Below are 19,901 nucleotides of genomic sequence, written 5' to 3'. Positions count from 1 at the left end.
CTCTTTTGGTTAAAGTACAGAATAGATATTGGGCAAAGAGAGCTGGCATAGAAGAGGCTGAAATCCCTCAGTCAGAGAAGCATGAACTCTGGAGGAGTTAACAATACTTGAGGTAAAATAGAGATTGGAGGCTGTGAGGGAAAGTTCACTGACCTGAGAAGAAAAACATGGAGGGTGAGGGGAAAAGGGTGTGCCCAGAGTGTTTGGAGCCTTGCTACACCAGCCATCATTGCTGCACAACATCCCTAACCCATATTGGATGTCTTCTTTGTCCTACACACTTCACTTCTATGCATGGTTGAATTCCTCCTCAAATGAACATTCATGGGCAGGACACTAGGATTCTACCCACTTACTAGGGTGAGGACATAGCGCTCCACCACCATTGCTCACCATAAAAGAACCTCATACTTAATTTAAAACATTTTAGTAGCTACGATTTATTTTAATATTGTATTTTATTTAATTCAGTAGATGTAAAATGCCATATTAACATTTGATCTAGATAAGACGATCACTGTGATATGTCTTTCCTCTTTCTATATGAAGGCTTTTAAATCCAGCATGTCTACTGTACTTACAACACACCACAAACTGTGTGCCAACTTTTTTTTAGTAAATTCCTATCCTAGTTTGCTTTCTTTTTCTTTGCAACTTATTTATCTTATGTATATGACTGCACTGTCCTTGACACATGAGAAAAGCGCACCAGATCCAATTACAGGTGGTGGTCAGCCACCATGTAGTTGCTGGGAATTGAACTCATGACCTTTGGAAGAGAAGACTGGGCTCTTAACCGCTGAGCCATCTCTCCAGCCCCTGGATGCCAACTTTTAAAATCAGAAATAAGATCCTCTGCATTTGAATCTTGTACTTTAAAAAGGCAAGTCATATCCCCAAGCTGGTCTGTACATGTCTATGAGTTTTCCAACAACCGAATGGAGCCTAACCTTTGTGTTTAAATTAGATAAGGAAAACTGACCATTCAGGTTGGGGCACAATTGTGGTAATAACAACACACAGATAGTAGCAGCTACATGAGACAGTTTGGCTCTCAAAAGCTAACTACACTCTCAGTCATTAATCATGAGTAATAGTGTGAGACTTGAGCTAAATCCGTACAGCAGACAGCCTTTGTTCCATGTCTCTGACAACTTTTCCTCAGGCACCCCAGCCATTGGCAATTTGTTCTAGCTTGTGAGTGTCTCTCTTTCCCATACTTCAAGATGGCTCCTGGCACCCCTGTCTGAAATGTGATCTTCTCTTCATGCTAGTATCTAACCTCAAGTGCTCATCTTACCACAAGTGTAGCCCATGTTACCCATATGGTATCACAAAGGCCTGGTGCTTACATGAACGGATAATATAAACCAATGGTTTATTGTGTTTGATGCTTTCTTCTCTACATGAACGGATGCTCTCTGAGGGTAGACTTGGTGCTTACTACATCAGCTGGCACACCATAAATAATGCATATTTAATATGGATAATGCATCTCTAGGTATGCCCAGAGGATAAAAACAATAGGTAGCAAAGGTGCCATCCAGAGAGGTTAAATAGGCTAAGTACCTTCATTTACATCACTGACAGGGCAAAGCTGGGGTGCTTTAGAAAAGCAGTTCATATGAGCATTCCTATGCAGATCTTGCAATGAATGGCCCAGAGATGAGAGCTGAAACTGGATTAAAGTGCCAAATGTATTTTGTTAAGCTCAAGCAAGAAACATATGGTTCCAAAGCATCACATTGCAATGAAACCGCAGCTAGACCCAGTAAAGTTCAGATCTGCATTTGTCTAGATAAATCTCTGGGATTCAAGAACAACATTCAGAGCTTGCTGGTGCTGAGCTAGACTGTGAATCTCTGCTTATAACATTCCTGGCCCAAGAGGAAACCTTCCCAGGTGGGCCAGCATAACTGGCCTCAGTGGGTTTTAGAACCTTAGTGACTCTAGAAGATATGGGGTCTTCCGGAGGTAGGATGATGCTTTAGGCCCACTCCCTTTGACTCTCTGATTTTGGGGGACATCTTTCCCCATTTCTTCCTTCTTCTGTCCTTGCCAGGGACAGACTCTAGACAAGCTGTTCACCTTGAGTCCCCACCCAACTTTGCCTTTGGTTTTGTTCCTCAGGTAGAGTTTTTCCTCTTGACTGTATACCAATCATCCTCTTCTTCCTTCACCTTTTGACACTATTATTCCTACTGCTTCCAGATTTATTTCCTTGCTGATACCCCTAAATCTAACTGCAAGAGGAATTCTCTTAGTCTTCCACACTTCCCTTCTGGCTTGCCCAGAACCAAAGGGAAACAGGCACATGTCTGCTCATGTTTTGCTAAAGTCTCAAAAAAAAGAACAAAAAGAAAAATTAACTATATAAAATTCCCAGAAAAGTGTCTCTAAAAGTACAGTGAGAAATAGTAGCTGCCATTAAACTCAATAAACTTTTCTACTTTAAAAGGGCCTGGGAGAAAGCATGCACATGTACACGCATGTGTGCATTTGTGCACGTGTGCATTGTGCATGTGTGTGAGAGAGAAGAGAAAGTGACTGAGACAGAGAGATACAAAGACAGAGACAGACAAAGACAAAGACAGACACAGACCCAGAGACAAACAGCAAGGGGAGGCAGGGGAAAGGAACATTTCAGCACCTTGGCCAGAACCATGTAGCATGGCTCAGGATCTGGAGCTCTCCCATGGCTGCCTCTGAGCACCCCAAGAGGAACAAGCGGTTGAGTTCTGCTACATCCACTCTTCCCAATTCCCATATGTCCTGCACTGTCTGGGACAGACCGATATCAAATATTCTGCCCCATTTTCACAACATGCTTCAGACCATATGTCCACATTTATGTTTAAGGAAATACTGTAACCATGTCTTTACAGGAAAATAGGCCTGATGCTTTGGGGCTCTTTTCTCCAGCATGGATCCCAGAGGAAGATACTCTCATCCTCAAAGGAAGCATCAATTAATAACCAACCACCAGGCTCACAATTGTACTGGATAGGAACAATGGCTGCACTGCCTACTGGGAAGTCAGACCAGAGCAGCTCTACACTGTCTCTGTTGGATACATAGAGATATAATACATAGATACATAGAGACTGTGTGCTTGTGCATGTGAGATTGTATAGGTGTGCATATGTGTGCATGTGAATCTATGTATATGCAAGTATATGTGTGTGCATGTAAGTCATGCTACTAACTCCAATTTTGCTCAGCTTGCAGTGGAGACCCATCTTAAAACTGATTTAACTCCATGTGTCCTATAAAACTGTGTTTGTTGGTTTGCTGTTTGTTGTTTTTTTGTTGTTGTTGTTCTTTTTTTCGGAGCTGGGGACCGAACCCAGGGCCTTGTGCTTCCTAGGCAAGCGCTCTACCACTGAGCGAAATCCCCAACCCCTGTTGGTTTATTTTTTAATCTTCTGCTTTTAGCATTGGTTCATGAAAACACCTAGCACAGCCTCCAATTTATCTTGTTTCCCTCTATTCTGTTTTCATAAGGAAGGAAGTATGCTTTAGAAATATTACAAAGGAGGCCATAGCAATATATATAGTATCATGCTATACATATCTCTTTGAGTTCTGAAGGTCAAAATTTAATAGAAGGAGACAGTTATGTCACACACCAAGGATTCCAGCATTCCACTGGGGCACACTGACCACCTAGGAAATGCACACTCACAGATAAGCGCAGAACCACCATCAGGCTATCATTCAAGTACTTCAAAACAAGATTTACAATCTTGTTCAAATGAGGTGTTATAATTTGATAAATTTATATCTCTATGTATCGAACAGTTTCTTATTAAAGGAAAGTTGAAAATCTGATAGATATAATCTAATTATAATATCTAATTACAGAATGAAATAAATCACTAAAACCAGCTTAATGAGTCTTGAATGCTAATTAATATTCAAGCCAAAAGCTGAGGTTTTGACATCCCATTCATGCGGGGAGAGCTCTGAGCACAGGAGCACATGGGATGTTTTGTCACAGTGAATTCTGAGGGCTCGCTTGGCCCTTCTGTATTGTTCTGAGTGCAGAGACGGTGCAGCTTCCTTAATGATGGCCCACATCCCTCACTGAAGTAACGAGCAGGCCCAGGGGTGAGTCTTAAAGATACATTCTCTATGATTAAACTGGCCGGGGTATAGAGGTGAGGGGTAATTTTAATCAGTAGTATGCTATAAAAAATGCCTGGGTTTTATCAGATTAGATATAAAGGATTGCCTGCCAGAATGGTGATGGGGTACTGTAAGCCAAATTCAGACACGTAACAGTGAACACTGGTGGCACTCCTACAGGTATGGCCCAGTGCCTCTCCACTGAGCACCCCCCACTGTCCAGTTCCTCTCTCCTAGCCCTGCTTTCCTCTTGTATAAGCGTAGGTGAAAGTGCCTTACCTCTGTGAGAACTAGAGCAGCTGATAGTCCTTAAGCACCAGAGAAGCCTGGCATTCGTTAAGTGCTTGTCAGACACCTTGCTTCCCGGTCTCTGCCGTGACTCTTACGGCCCAGACTATGTTCTGTTTAACAGAGGTCCACCTGGCAGTCCTGCTGCCCACTGACAGTATGTGCTAGCGAACCAGCTCCAAACATGGCTGCATGAAGAACAGCAGGAAGATTGGCAGAGACCTGGCCACACACTGGTGACTAATTGGACTTGAGCTGGAAGAGGTGGAGGCACCCTACTCCCTCAGCACAGCCACCACTGGACTTGGTCCAGCACTGCTTTTTCAGAGAGCCAACTGCATCAAAGGCATCATTATGGTGACATGGATCTGTCAGGAAGGAGCTTCTGAGCTCCACTCCAGCTTGTCAAGAATTCCAGAGAGGCACTGCCTTTGAAACTTGCTGAAACTGGATCTAGGTCACATGTGGCAGCAGCCATGAAACCATTCTGACCCACCATTTGCACAAACAGCATTGCTGTACCTTGGCTGGATGTCAGCCTGGTGCAAGTGAAACACACAGAGCACATCTCTTCAGGCAGTTTGTCTACAGAGAGTAATTTAAAGAAGGAGTTATATGTGAACCTCCAGGAACTTAGTAGCAGGAGCCATTCAGTTACTACATCATCAGCCATTCAGTTACTACAAAACTACCCATGACAAATCTAATACTGGATTGACAAGAGGGCAGAATGAAGATGAACACTCTCCTGAGTGGCCTTAGACACAAAATGTCACACTGTTGAGACCTGTGATAGAAATTATATTTAAACATATATACATGTATGTGCTTACACACCTGCAACATAGATGAGCGGTGATTTGGGAAGGGGATGGGTCCTAGTGGAAGGGAGAATAAGGAAACAGGAGAAAGTAATGAAAGAAAAGGAAAATGTGCCCAAAATAGAGGTACCTTAAAATGCCACTGTGGAACTCGCCACATTGTAATATATATTAATTATATATTAGGTTACATCAATTATAAATAATATATGTATATATTATCTTCAATAATATATTAAGGTCTGCAAGATGACTCGTGGTTAAAAGTGCTTGCCATATCAGCTTGAGGGCCTGAGTTTGAATCCCCAGAAACTGTGAAAAGTCTGACATGTACTGAAGCACCTTTAGTCCTAGCACTCCCATGAGGAGATAGGAGGTGGAGACACTACAATCCCCAGAAGCCTGTGGACCAGGTAGCGTGGTATAGACCCCCAAATCCAACAAAAAAGAGCCTTCCTCGAATAAAGACCAACACCAGAGGTTGTCCTCTGACTCTCACACTTGTGGTTTGTCATATGTATACCCATGAAACACTCTGCATGTGCACACACCTAAATATGCATGGGCTAGGACTCTACTTCTAAAAAATCTTGAAATTAAAATAACACGGGGCCCTTTCTTGGTTATTAATGAATACTTGAGTGGGCGTGGTGGAACATGCTATTATTATAGCACTTGGGAGGTGGAGGAGGAGGTCCAGGTAAAGGTCATCCTCATCTACACAACAAGATTAAGCCAGCCTGAGCTATAGAAGACACCATCTCAACTAAACAAGAATAAAAGAAGACTCAGGAAACATAAAATAAAAGGGAATGAGGCCCATGATGGCGGCTTTCTCTCTGTTATGCTGTGGAAATAGCCTGCCCAAGGTTTCTGTAACCTTCTGACTTGGCCAGTCAGAGGCCAAGCACCTTCTGTAACAGGTACAGATCTGAGTCGCAGTGGAGTCTGCTGAAATACAGAGGTTCTGGTGTCAGAGGGCAATGAATGGGATCAGGGACACAAGGTTGCAAATAGAAATATAATCAGCATATTAAGAAACACAAAGGCACTCCCAAGAGTGGGAGTGAGCAGAGAGCTGAAGAAAAGGCCTGCAAAACTGCAGGGTCACAATGTGTGGGACCGTTTATTGGACATTTGCATACATTTGTGAACCTTGCCTTTTCTGGTGAAAATTCTAGTCCTTATAGGAAGCCTGGTGAGGAAGGGTTTTGTCTTTCTCTGTGAACTATTCCCTGAGTGTGATGTGTTTGATGTGTAAAGCCCATGTGGGGAATGGCTTCCCCTCTCTGCTTCCTGACTTCTTTCATTTAATCTTGATACGGTCTCCAGTCTTTCTTCACCCCCCACAATTTCCCAGGAGTATTGTTTCTGGATAACTTGCCTCCCTTCAGGTAAGCCTCCTAGCTCTTGTCTCCATGACTTTCCTTTCTAGTTAGTCCCTTTCTCATGAGACCCTGAGTCTATTCACTCTTCCTTGCCCACTGAAAACTGTCTTTTTTTCATAATTTCTTCTCATTTTCATCATTTTCTCACAGTTCACCTTGGATAATTATATTCACCCAAAGCTTCAACCATCACCTAAAACTAAAAACCTAAAACATCTGTTTTCTACAATTGTCATACTATAGCATAGTTATTTATCTGTTTATTTCCTTTTGCAATACTGGAGATTAACTCTGGGTTTGCATATTCTAAGCAACATGTTAAAATTTTAAGCCTATTGATTAAATGGGTTAAGTGGCCTCTAGACTCAGAACTCCAGGAACATCCTAGATATTTTGTCCTCTTCCTACACTGGTTTCTCTGCCCCCTGATTCTGAAGCCCAGAGGGCCACATTGTGAACTGCTGTGAGGCATTTCCTTCTTTTGTGTTGAGAACTGTCCTTGGATCCCAGTACTTCCCCCGTCCATGACAGCAACACTTTTATACGTGGACTAACTAGAAAGGAAAGCATTCTTTTATCTCTGTCCGTCCAATCACCTTTGTAAAGACCAAACTTCTCCCAAGTCTTTCTAGAAAAGAGGAAACTTCTCATGGAAGCTTACTGTGGTCAGGAGTGGGGACCCCGCTCTGCCCCCATCACATGAGGGAGCCACTCCACCTACACTGGCCACAGGAGGAGAGCCTGTGACCACTCCCCTCTGCACGTGCCCTTCTCTGAGCCCCTCCCAGAGCCCGTGGTGCCCTGTAAGCCTGAAAGCAAACACAGCACAGGCACCAAGATGGCCTCTACCCTTTTTATCTGCTAACACAGCTGGCGAACCCTTGGCAGCAAGCATCCATTCATCCCCTGCCTGCAGCCTGATAGGAAGTCAGTTGGTGCTGGATTGATTAAAAATCAAAATAAAATGTAATTTAAAATAAGAACAGTGTGCTTTATTTATTCAAGAGACCCAGCAAGCAACCCTGATGTCTTACAGTGCAAAGGTATTACCCAAGACTTTGCTTTTCAGGGAGAGGAGCCATCAGAGGGTGAGAAGGTACTGCTCCTCACCCAAGACTTCAAACTTCAGAGAGAGGGGCTGTAACAAAGAAGTGAGCAAATAACCAAAAAAATAATTTCCTTTAAAGGAAAAAAAAAGATGCTAGCGGAAGGGACAAAGAGGACCATGAGAGTGAACAAAGAGGAAGAAGAAACAGACACTCGGGGCAGGACCTGCTGAGAAGGCCATGTCCTAAGAGATGAGACGGGGGTGTCCACTGAGCTACCCAAGGGAGGAGCAGCCCACGGGAGCATCTTCCTGCAGAGGCGGAAGAAGGCTGGACACATGGGTCAGGCTTTTTAAATAGCAAAGGGACCACTGTGGGAAGCAGCTTGGTGTGTGCTGGCAGGCATGGCCCACCAGCTTAGATGCAAGTCAGCACATCTCTGACACAGGAGCTACTGGTCAATTATTTGAGAAGGCTCTACAGCCTAGAAGAAAAATCATCATATCGACAATAATACATCCAGTAAACGGGGAGCGAGGGAAAGTTAATTCACAGCCAGCCAAGACTCACAAATTAGAAGGAGGAATTGTTTTTGCATGGGAAATAGACAAGTTAAAATTTACATAATACTCACTGTTGGCAAACTATTTAAAGAAGTGAATTATGGCATATCTGTAAGATTAAATCCCCACGAGCAATTACAAATCACACAGTAAAGGAAAAATTAATGCGGTAAAGTGCTCACTATATAATGTGGTGATGGAGGAAGATGGCTCAGTAATATATACTGGGTCTTTCACTTGTTCAGATATGTACTATAGGGTGTGGAAAACAAAGCTCATTGCAGTAGGAAAAATAAATACAGTTCTTACATCAGGGCTTGTACTTTTTATCATTTTGTGGTTTTACCAGGCAGATTGTTGTAGTTTTGATAGCCAAACTGAAAGCAATTCTATTTCAGAGGAAGAAACAGGAAGCTATGAAACTGAACCCAAAATCTACATTTTTAAGATTAAGAGAGGTCTCACCTGCCGCTGGGAAAGGAAAACTTTCATAGCTCTGCTGGTCAATTTGGAGTTACATGAAGCAAGAAACACACACACACACACACACACACACACACACACACACAGAACAAAAACAACAGTAATAAAGCCCAGAGACTCCCTCTGGTTGAAAACATATTCCAGTTATATTAGATACCAAAAACAAGAAAGAAAACCATGAATATCTGTAGGAGAGGGTGTCCAGCTCAGTGGGAGAGCATGTAGTTGTCATGTAATCAAATCTCATTTCTAAAAAAATAAAAGAAAAATACAAAATAACTCTCATTGTCTTCTTACTGGTGGAGACTGAATGACCACATGGCTATAAACATTCTTCTTTCTCCATAGTGGGAAATTAAAACAAAACAAAACAACAACAACAACAAAAAAAAACCAATTCTCTAAGTCCACAGACACTAAAGACTTGAGGAAGGTAACATGTGGGTAGAGAAGTGGTAGGGTGGGGGGTTCTGGACAGGGTGGTAGAGGAAGAGAGAGGGAGGTAGGCTCGGTATGGGTAGGTAGCAAAGTCCCAAATAAAATACCTGCATAGGATGACGTCAAAGAGGTGTCTATCAAAGTATTCATAGAAGTCCCCTGAACATTGGGACCTTGCAGGTCTCACTACGAGTATAGGAAAGTAAGATGCAATGTGTGAAGTCTATGACAGCTGAGCCATTGTCTAAACATCCAAATAGACCTTTCCCTGATCATCATTTTTTTGATCACCATCCTTACATCCCCTCCAGCTCCTCTTAGACAAGGACACGGGTTTATTTTATTATGTGAGGTAAAACAAGAGGTTAAAGGAGGGTAGTCTTTTAACTGTCACAGTAAAGACAGTTCCCATGATAATTAACTGTTTAGCCACTGGAATGTACAGTGCAGATACATGCACAAAGCAGGAGACTGGAGGATTCGTCTCTGTTGGAACTGTCTGGCCCTAGCTTCATCCAAGTGCATTCAGGGTCCTGAGATGAACGACTAACAGTGTCTTGGGTAAACCAACCCACAACTGTACCAAGGAGCTGTCCAGTCTCACCCATGTTTTCCAAAGCCTCGGTCAGCCTGAGTTCTAACTCATTACCAGAAGATATGTTGGGTTTTGCTCAGCAGATAAACCCAGTTTCCAACACAAAAAGAGAGTTCAGTGGAAAAAAATACAATTGCTCGGTATGGAGAAGGTAGAGATGACACAACATGGAGAAAGAAGACTTAAATTCCAGCACTTTAGAATAAGAAAAGATGTCACACGTGTAAAAGAATGCCAAGAATGGGGACAAGAGGACTGGAGACACACTGAATTAGTAAATGTCAAACTAAGTATGGTCTCCACATCTGTCTCCTGATAGGCAAAGCACAAGAGAATTTATTAAACTTTCTCAGAGACAGACATGAAAAAAGTCAGTTCCATATGAGAGATCAAAACTTGAAGAACAAAGTCCTTTATGCTACATATTAACAAAGGACCTGCCTTTAATTTTGGAAAGGAAACTATTTCTATGTAGAATTCTGTACCTAGACAAGTTGTCAAATGATTGTGCAAGGAGGGTAAAAAGAACTTTAAAAACAACCCAAGGACTCCAAAACATTGGCGATCGTGTCTTTTTTCCACAAAGTGACATTGGCAGCACATACCTTTAGTCCAGCCCTGTACAGGCAGAGACAGGCAGTTCCCTATGAGATTGTAGCCAGTCTGGTCTACATAGGGAAAACCAGGCCAGCCAAGACTGCATAGTGAAACACTAGCTCAAAAACCAATCAACCAAAAAGACAATAGGAAATGTATAGCAAAGAAAAATGAGAATTACTTAAGAAAAAAATGTAGGAGACAGTGACCCTAGCACTGAAAAGATGTGTAGGCTGGGTCTCTATGTGATAGGTATAGGAGGTCAAATCAGAAAAAAAGCAAAACAAAAAACAAAAAACAAAAAACAAAGTCAAACCAAAACAAAATACATGTTCTGAGCAGGCAGAGGACCAGGCAGGAGGCCATTGTTTCTGTATCATTTGGGTAAGTGACTAAAAGAATGACTTTTTTTTTTTTTAGAATAGACAGTTGGGCGGTTGACCAGTGAAATTCCCAGAATCGATGTAGGACAGTTCTGCTGAGAGTGGGGCAAAGAGTGTTTATATAACTATGAATCAAATGGCATCCTCTCAAAGGACATGACAAGGCCCTAGCCCTGACAGCATGGCTGAAGGTATCCCTCGTTACAGACATGGTCTTTGGAGATATGCTTTGGGACTATTCGGAGGAGACAAGCATCTGTTCATCTAAGTTAGGCAATTAAGAACAACAAAACAACTCAAGTTTTAAGGAATTGATAGTTTGCTGGGATTACTTTCAGGACCATAGGTAGGGTACTGATCAAAAGCATGGATGAGTCAAAAGTAGCTACATCACACGAAGCCCACCCCAGCATGGGTGCATGCATGGAAGCTGTCCTAGAGCTCCAGGACTTACTGGCTGCTGAGTCAGGTGGAGTTTCCGTTCACAGAAACTGTGTTTATACAACCTAGGGAGGATCTTTGTGAATCTTTTATCTTATGACTTCTTGAGCTTCCTGGATCCTTGTGAGTTCCCCCACCCCCAGGAGGTGAAGTTTTAATTAGAGGAAACAGTTACACCTTAAGAACTGGTCATGCTAGGCTGAGCTCATGATTCAGTATAAACCGCATCCTCACAGAGTGAGGAAAAACAGAGTGCATCGCCTCTTTCCATCCATGCCAGCATGCACCACAAGACAATCAGCAAACCTCCAGAGGCATCAGTGGGGGAGAGGAGAGGCCACCCACAAGTGTCAGAGGGGCAAAGCCCTGCTGTGACCTTAACCTTGGACATCTAACCTGAAAGTTTAGACTTAGTGTCTACTGATTTCACTGCATAGTTTGTGACATGTTCTTTCCACGGTCCCAAGAAGTGGTCATACAGAACAATCAATATTTATCAATCTAAGTATTCTTTGTTATAACCTTGTTAAAAGAAGCATATAGAACCAGGGGCATAAAACTGTTTCCTCCTTATCAATACAATATACCTATGAAGACTCAATTTGTCAAGAAATACCTGTGTTACTGGAGTATCCAGTCTGCAAAATGCTTTATAGAAACAAATGTCAGAATAACAATAACTCCTTTCATAGCTAGTATGTAACTTATTATATGCTCAGCAATATCATAAATGTTTTGTGTCAAATCATTTGTTAATTAACTCAGTGGAGGTATTTATTTATTTATTTATTTATTTATTTATTTATTTATTTATTGAGATTGGGTTATAAGTTGTTCAGACTGGCCCCACATTTGCATGCCTCCTGCCTCAGCTTCCCATAAACTGGGATTAGAGGTGTATATTATCACACCAGAACTATATGAGATCATTTCTATTATTATTTATATTTTTCATTTAAAAGAACCCCAGGCAATTGCTTTTTAAAAACTAAATAAATGACATATTGACACATGGACAAAACCCAGGATACATCAGAACCAGAGTTTATGCTGGTAACTATGCCAGCAGATCAATTCAAGACAAGTGAGGGTATGGGGCAATAACTAGGAATACATTACCTCCAAGAATGTGTGTAAATGATACCTGTACTTTCTATAAATGAATCTTAAGCTACAAGTGAAATTTTGTATTATCAAACTGCCCTCTAAAGTGGAGTTTATGTCATATAGAGATGTACTTAAACAAGAAACCACTGGGAGTCAGTAGCATGGCTAATGGCAGAATGTGCTCCCCAAAACAGGGATAAAGACATGCAGGGATCTGGGGGGCAGGGTGGGGGTAAAACCTCTCCTGGCTTTGTGAGTATAGTGTGAGGTATGAGGTTTACATTCCTAGCCAGATCCAAGCATCCTGCAGAGCTCACTGAGGATCTGTCTTCTTCCTGAAGCCCACATTACCTGCACTGTGAGGGTGACTATCTCCATTCTCTTTGTGGCCATCCCAAACAATAAGTGAGGGATGAAGCTTATTAACAATTCACTGTGCACTTAAGAGTAACCAGTGCAGAGTCTGAAGATTCTAGTTGAAATAACATTTTAGGAAATGTTCATGCTGCCGCCTCTTTCAACTGTGAGGAGTATAGACAGGTCTTAACTTACAGTACTCTACCTCACAAATCAGTGCACACATTAAATAGCAAGTAAAAATTAGATTAAAAAGTGTCATTGGAAATGACACAGCTCATTCTTTAATTATCGACCACTTGGTGACCCACATTCTTATTTATTTGACTTAATTTCCTTTTTCAAAAAATGCTAATAAATTCTGTGTTGTTTATCAGCAAAATTAGCTGTTAGTCTTCAGAAAGCTAAGCCTTTCCTGTTTCTGTGAGCCCACACGTCTTTCTCTCCAAAATTAGATTAATAGTAGCAATTTTTCCTATATGATACTTTTCATATATAGCACACCCTGAAAGCACAGGGTTATGAGCACACATTCGTTATACTATGACAGCATTGGACAAATACCTTTCTTATCATGTCCAATGAATTTTAACCAGATGCATTTCTTCCCATTGCACCTCCTCGAACTGAACTTGTAAGCCTCTCCCTCAAAGATGCCACTGTCCCCACTGGCTGGCACAGCTTCACAAGGAGAAACCAACGCTCTGTGTATTTCTTTCTCAATGTTTCCCATCTTCTTCATTTCTGATTCTACGTGTGCACATATTGCTCTTTCTCTGACTGCTTATTCAGGGAACCATGGATGCTCTCATCAAACTCTGTAATTGTCTGGACTCTTGACTCATCCTTCATGTGACCTGGTTGGGAAACACACCCTCATGAATGATTTGTAAGCAGGATGAATCTGATTGCTTATTTTGTTTTGACTGTTTCTTTGTCTGCTTTCTGTTTTTTGTTTGTTTGTTTGTTTTTAAATAGAAATAGAATGAATTGTAGGAAAGGAAAGATCTAGAAACCAAGAGAAGGCAAGTGACAACTACCTACAACTGTGCTCCTTCATCAAGAGTCATTTTGTCTCCTAGGATCCTTGGTCATGTTGCTGCTTAATAGAAGTGCAGGATAGGCGACAGCTACTGGCATCTAGTAGGTGCAGGTTATAGATGATGGTGAACAGCCCACGATGATGAAGCAGCTTTGGAGAGCCTGAAGCCATGAATAGCCAGCAAGAGAGGTCCTATCCATGGGCCAGCAGGTCTGGAAAATAAAAGTGAGAGATTTATAAGCTTTGAGATGATGTCGTGTTGCTTTCCCTGACAACCCTACAGGGAAATTGGGCCACTCTTCAAGTTTTCTTGAAGTTGGAGGCACCTTTTTTTTGGTTGTGTCACTGTATTGAGACAGACATTAGGGAAGGTCCAGGTCATTTGTGGGCTTACTCATACAGCCACTACTTCTGGCTTCCCTGTGTAAATTTCTCTTACTTGTGAATAGTGAGTGGAGGACAGGGATAGTCCTGATGAATTTCTGTGATGTGACCAGTGCTCCAGGGGCAAACTTCATGAAGTCACTGAAGAACAATACCTCATACATTTTAATGCATGACATCATTAAAAAATGACAGCATTTAAAAAAAAAAACAATGGTAACAATACCCTGGTGATTGTACTCCGCAAGGTAACTTCTAGATTTTGGGAGGTTGTGTCCTGTGCAGCTGAGCTCCACCACTGTGTCAGACTATTAGTGTTGATCCCAGGTGGTGTGCCTGAGATGACCCTGTTTGCTATGGTACATGCTTTTATTATTTCTAAGGCTTATCTTTGTTTCTGAGGGTCAAGAAAATTCTAATCTAAACTTCCAAGGAAATGCATTCAAAGTATTGCATTAGTATATATTTGTAGAGGACACATGAACTTTATGGTATGGCAGTGTATACTTTTAAGTGGTAGAGGGCTACAGTACTTATGCTGACTCTCCACCCAGCTTCATATCTCTACTTCTAGGCTGTAATGTCTCCAGTGTTCTTAGGTGTGTATCTCTCTCCTTAATTTAAGTCACTTATGATGTCCATGGTCCTTTTGCCTGTGGTGGGTCATCTAGTATGGTCTTGATCTTTCAGAACTGAGATGTGGAAAGGTATCTCTGAAGAAGACTTAGCCTCTTTTTGCCAAAAGATTCTGGGATCATGGGTTCTTATTCTTCCTAAGAACTCCAGGCTGTCTACTTAGAGTATCTTTAATGATAGTCATCTGTAGCCATGGAAACTGGTCAAACACATGGTCACTTCACAGACTAAGGAAAACCCAATAATCCCTTAGATGTCTGGATTCTCCAGAGTATGTTTAGGAACACTGGAGGTCCCAGACTTAAGGAGCCATCATTCTGATGAAATTCTGCCCTGTGAAGAGAGCATTGTATTTGCTTTGAATTGAAGTTTCTGTTCCCCGTTTTCTCCAAACTAAGTAAATGAAACAACTGTATTCGCAGAAGCTCTATGTTACATTCCAAAAGAAATGCTGGGCTTTTTCACTGTACATCAGTGGGTCAGAAAGAGGAAGCCATTCTTCGTTGTTCTAGAAGAAGTATCCAGTCTGGTTTCACCTTCAGCTTGACTCGCTTGATTATTTTCCATTTCAAAGGCATCCTGTTCAGGTTCAGTGTTCAGATTTTAAGTATCGCCATCCCTTGGTATCCATGTTACTCTGGTCCTTGGCTTGTACTCATAGATCCTGCATGGATTTGAAAAGCTAACCTAGTGTCTATATAGTTCCTTTAAACATCACATGGTCTTTAATAAATAATTAAGGACCCAACTGTATACTCTAATTTGCATATAAACATGGCCCTTAGTGAACTGGCAAAGTAAAAATATGATGAGTCATTACATTTATGTCATTCACTGAAAGTCTAATGCAGTTTCCACCATTATTGGCATTTCATATTTGTATAGTGTTTGGACATGATAAATGAATTTTGTATTCATTTAACAAATGACATTAACAAATACACAACACTGCTCCAGACATCAAGGGGAGTGGAAAATACAAAACTGGAGTAACTAACTCAAATACAGTCAGATAAAAGTTATAATGAAAAGTCTCATGTAAATGGAGATGCCAGCAGCCATATCCCAGGCACTGGTGAAATGCTAGCTGTCTTAGCCAGGGTTTTACTGCTGTGAACGGACACCATGACCAAGGCAAGTCTTATAAAGACAACATTTAATTGGGGCTGGCTTACGGGTCTGTTTATCATCAAAGCAAGTACATGGCAGCATACAGGCAGGCATGGTGCAGGAAGAGCTGAGTTCAACAACTTCATCTGAAGGCTGCTAGTGGAAGACTGACTTTCAGGCAGCTAGGATGAGGGTCTTAAGCCCACACCCACAGTGACACACCTACTCCAACAAGGCCACACCTCCTTCATGAACAAGGTTTTGCTTTATGCTTACTTTGTGAGATGATGGACTTTGCGCAGCAATGAAGGACACTTGATTAATATTTTTGGTATAGTGAAGCTTCCTCTAAATAACCTGACACAATTTTTTGAATAAATGTTGAATAAATGCCCTTCTGAGAATGTCGTGGGCTCTTGTGAGGTCATAGTCACAGTCAATAAGCTTGGTCTCACTCAGAATTTGTGGCTTTGTAGCCACATATGCCAGCTGCACTCATGACGTGCTGGACTTCTGTATTACTCATCTGTTTTCCAGTTGTGTGAGCTCAGAAAATGGCCTAGGTGTCCTAGGGTGCTACCTTCCTGTGCCCGCTGGTTTAGGACAACTTGACACTAGTGAGAGTCATGTGAGAACCTCAATTGAGAAAATGCCCCTGCCAGATTGGCGTGTAGGAAAGCCTGTGAGACATTTTCTTGACCGAGGTGGGAGGGCCCAGCCCATAGTGGGTGGGACCAACGCTGAGCTTGTAGCCTTGGGTGTTATAAAGAAACAGACTGAGTGAGCTGTGAGGAACAAGGCCATAAGCAGCACACCTTCATGGTTTCTGTTGAAGTTCCTGCCTCCAGGTTCCTGCCTTTTTAAAGTTTCTGCCCTGACTGCCTTTAATGATGAACTTTGCTATAGAAGAGTAAGAAAAACAAACCCTTTCCTCTCCAAGTTGCTTATGGTTATAGCCTTCCATCACAGTGAAAGAAACACCAATGAAGATGTAATTAAATCCCCCCTGGATTAAATGGAAACAAGTTTGTTTCATCTATACAAATATAAATACTAACAAAATAAAAGCATGCTAAATAGTAAACCATATATAAAAGTGGGTTCAAAGCCCAAATAGAGTTTATTCCAGAATATTGTTTAACATGTGGATCAATAATGGTGCCATTTATCAAATTAATAAAATTACAGACAAAAGACTTGAGTATCTAAAGAGATGGGACAAACTCCACCTAACATGGAGATCTCAAACCTGTGAACTGAGGGGGAAATACCCCTGGCAAAGGGTATCTACAAATAACTCAACAGAAACATACATTGTATTTAACTCAAGCACTATATATTTTATGTTTTTATGTACAAAGATATACCTACTATTTGATAAGAGGTTTATAGCTTTAGATTCTATCATGAGGTATGTTCTTGACAGTTCTACTTAATATCTCGTGAGAGGTTTGACCAGGGCAACTATGTAAAACAGAAATAAGAAACACCCAATTTGGAAAGAAAGAAATAGAACTACCTCTCATTGTAGATAAAATATGGCCTGAATAAGAGTCTGAGGCAACAGACAAATACTGCCAACAACATCAGCATCTAATTCATTGTCACTGAAATTTCTAAATATTGAGTTAAGCAAGCAAGTTGTTTTAAAGCAGCACTGAAAATACAATATTGTAAATAAGCCTAAAACTTATATTCTGAAGAACTATAAAAAATTGTTGAAAGAAATCAAACATCTCACTAAATGAAAGGTATTGTTTAATTAGGGATCATATAGTGCGTTACCAGGGTGACATCATCTCCCACCTTGCCCTATGGATTCATATAGGACCTGTCAGAAAACCAGTTACTATTTCTGCCAAATTAACCACTTCTCATGATATGTGTCTTAGTTAGGGTTTCTTCCATTACTGTGATGAAACACCATGACCCAAAAAGAACCCATGTGAAATCCAAATGGACCAAAGCAATGTTTAAAAGGTACAGACTTGCAGGACTCACACCTATCAATTGCAAACAAACTATGGAGCTGCAGTCATCAAGACAGTGGATGCTGGAATTCAGCCCTGGCCTAAGGACAGACACCAGATCAATGGATATAGCCGAGGGCCCAGAAATAAATTCTCATGTTTATTGTCAATTGATTTTCAGACACAGCACCAGAACAATTAAATGGGGAAGAAATAGTCTTCTCACGAGCTGTCCTGAGATAATTGGATATTCACCTCAAATCATATATAAAAATTAAGTAAAAATAGGCCAAAGGCCTTATTAAAAGAGTTAAAGCTATAAAACTCTTTTCAGAACGTGGTTATATATCATTTTTACTTTAAAGCAGGCAATAGTTTGCTCGATGTGACATCAAAAATACAAACTACGAGATAAAAATTAATAATAAAATGAACTTTCATTAATGTTAAAACCCTTTGTGCTTTAGCAGATTGAATTTTAAAAATGAAAGATGACCAGTGCTCTGAATGTAAATATTAGCAAATCATGTATTTTATGAGGAGTGCAGTAATAAAGACAACTCTGCTGTCATGGGCACAGCATCTCGATGGACGTTTTTCCAAAGCGGAAGTGCAAATAGTCAAAAAGTGCAAGACAAATGTACCATGGATCACTCACTGGAGAAATGTAAAAGTCTGAGTAAGATGAAACTGTCACCTCCACCAAGATGGCTGTAAACGAGAGGTGATGCAGTACCAAGACGTGAACTCTCATATGCTCGGATGCGTTCCAGCAACTGCCCTGTCCACCAACATGACTACCAGTGAGAGGCGGTAAAATACAAAGACGTGAACTTTCGTGCAGTCTGACGTGGTTCAGGTATCCTGTCTCCTGAACACTGAACAAACACAGAACAGCCACAGACCCTTCCGAAGCACCCTCGGCTTCTCCTGCCTCAAAGAGCTGTAAAAGCTCCACACAGAAGGCTGCCCATAAGCGTCCATGATAGTGTTAGCCATGGAAGAAATAAAGCCACCTAAAGGTTCAGACCCAGTTTAATGAATGGGGGAACTGTACTTGTATCCATTCCATTTCAAGTGGAGTATAATTTGGTAATAAAAGGAAATTGAAATACTGATAGAACCTAGAGAATAGATCTATCTTGAAAATGTTAGGCAAAATGAAAGGAGCCAGTCAGAAAACATTGCAAGCCAGTGGCTGACTAGGGCTGTGGGACTGAAGGGAAAGGCACAGTGCATGCCAAATGCTAAGGCTCTGAGACATCAGTGCTGGGATCTAAAGTGAATTGCATTGGTTGCATGGGTCATGCATTAAAAAACCCTACACAGATTCCTAGATGGCATATTTTAAATGAGAGAATTACATAGCATGTGAACTATATCTTCCAAGGACTGAGTATTGATGTCTCTGTAAAGCTCACGTGTCAAAATCTCAATCCTGAATATTATGCTATTAGAGGTGGGGACAATTTTTGGTGACTGGGTCAAGAGGGTGGCACCCTTGGGATGGGATTAACATCCCTTTTGGAAAGCTCCAGAGATATACTGCCTTTCACTAGGTGAAAAGTACCAACAGCCCCTGATGTCCTAGCAAACCTTCAGTGGATACGGAAAACAACACTTGAGTCTTGCACAGCGTGCAGTCCAGAACTTTGAAAAGCAAGTGGGGTGCTTGTGAAACTTCTCATTGCATGTGTCTTTGTCAGGGGTTCGATCACTGTGATGAAACACCGTGACCAAACAGCAAGTTGGGGAGGGAAGGGTTTATTTGTCTTACACATTTACACTTTACTTAGTCCATCATTGAGGAAAGGCAGGACAGGAACTGAAACAGGGCAGGAACTTGGAGACAGGAGTTGATGCAAAGGCCATGAAGAAGTGTTGCTTATCAGCTTACCCCTCCTGGTTTTACTCAGTTTACTTTCTTATAGACCCCAGGACTTTCAGACCAGGGATAGGCAGCCCCATTCACAGTGGCATGGGAACTCCCACATCAATCATTAACTAAGAAAATGTTGTACAGGCTTGTTTACGGTCCAATATTATGGAGACATTTTCTCAATTGGGGCTCTCTCCTCTCAGATGACTCTAGTCTCTGTCAAGTTCATGTATAATTAGGCAGCA

The 19,901-nt window shown here is 41.4% G+C and overlaps 1 long non-coding RNA gene across 4 annotated transcripts in view; it reads right to left on the bottom strand.

Moving 5' to 3' along the window:
• LOC102554981 (uncharacterized) overlaps positions 1 to 16,206 on the bottom strand; it is a 67,726-nt gene extending 51,520 nt beyond the window's left edge. For 2 of the 4 annotated variants that reach the window (XR_015622966.1, XR_015622965.1), the window contains exons 1-2: positions 16,084 to 16,206; positions 13,676 to 13,889 (exon numbers count right to left, since the gene is read on the bottom strand). This is a non-coding gene — a long non-coding RNA (uncharacterized LOC102554981). The remainder of the gene's footprint in view (positions 1 to 13,675; positions 13,890 to 16,083) is intronic. The other 2 variants (XR_015622967.1, XR_015622968.1) reach the window with 2 other exon arrangements.
• Positions 16,207 to 19,901: the final 3,695 nt, after the last annotated feature.

Source organism: Rattus norvegicus, chromosome 6, assembly GCF_021556685.1.
Source record: "Rattus norvegicus strain SHRSP/BbbUtx chromosome 6, alternate assembly SHRSP_T2T, whole genome shotgun sequence".
Classification (NCBI taxonomy): Eukaryota; Metazoa; Chordata; class Mammalia; order Rodentia; family Muridae; genus Rattus; species Rattus norvegicus.
This window is presented reverse-complemented; position numbering and strand designations above follow the sequence as displayed.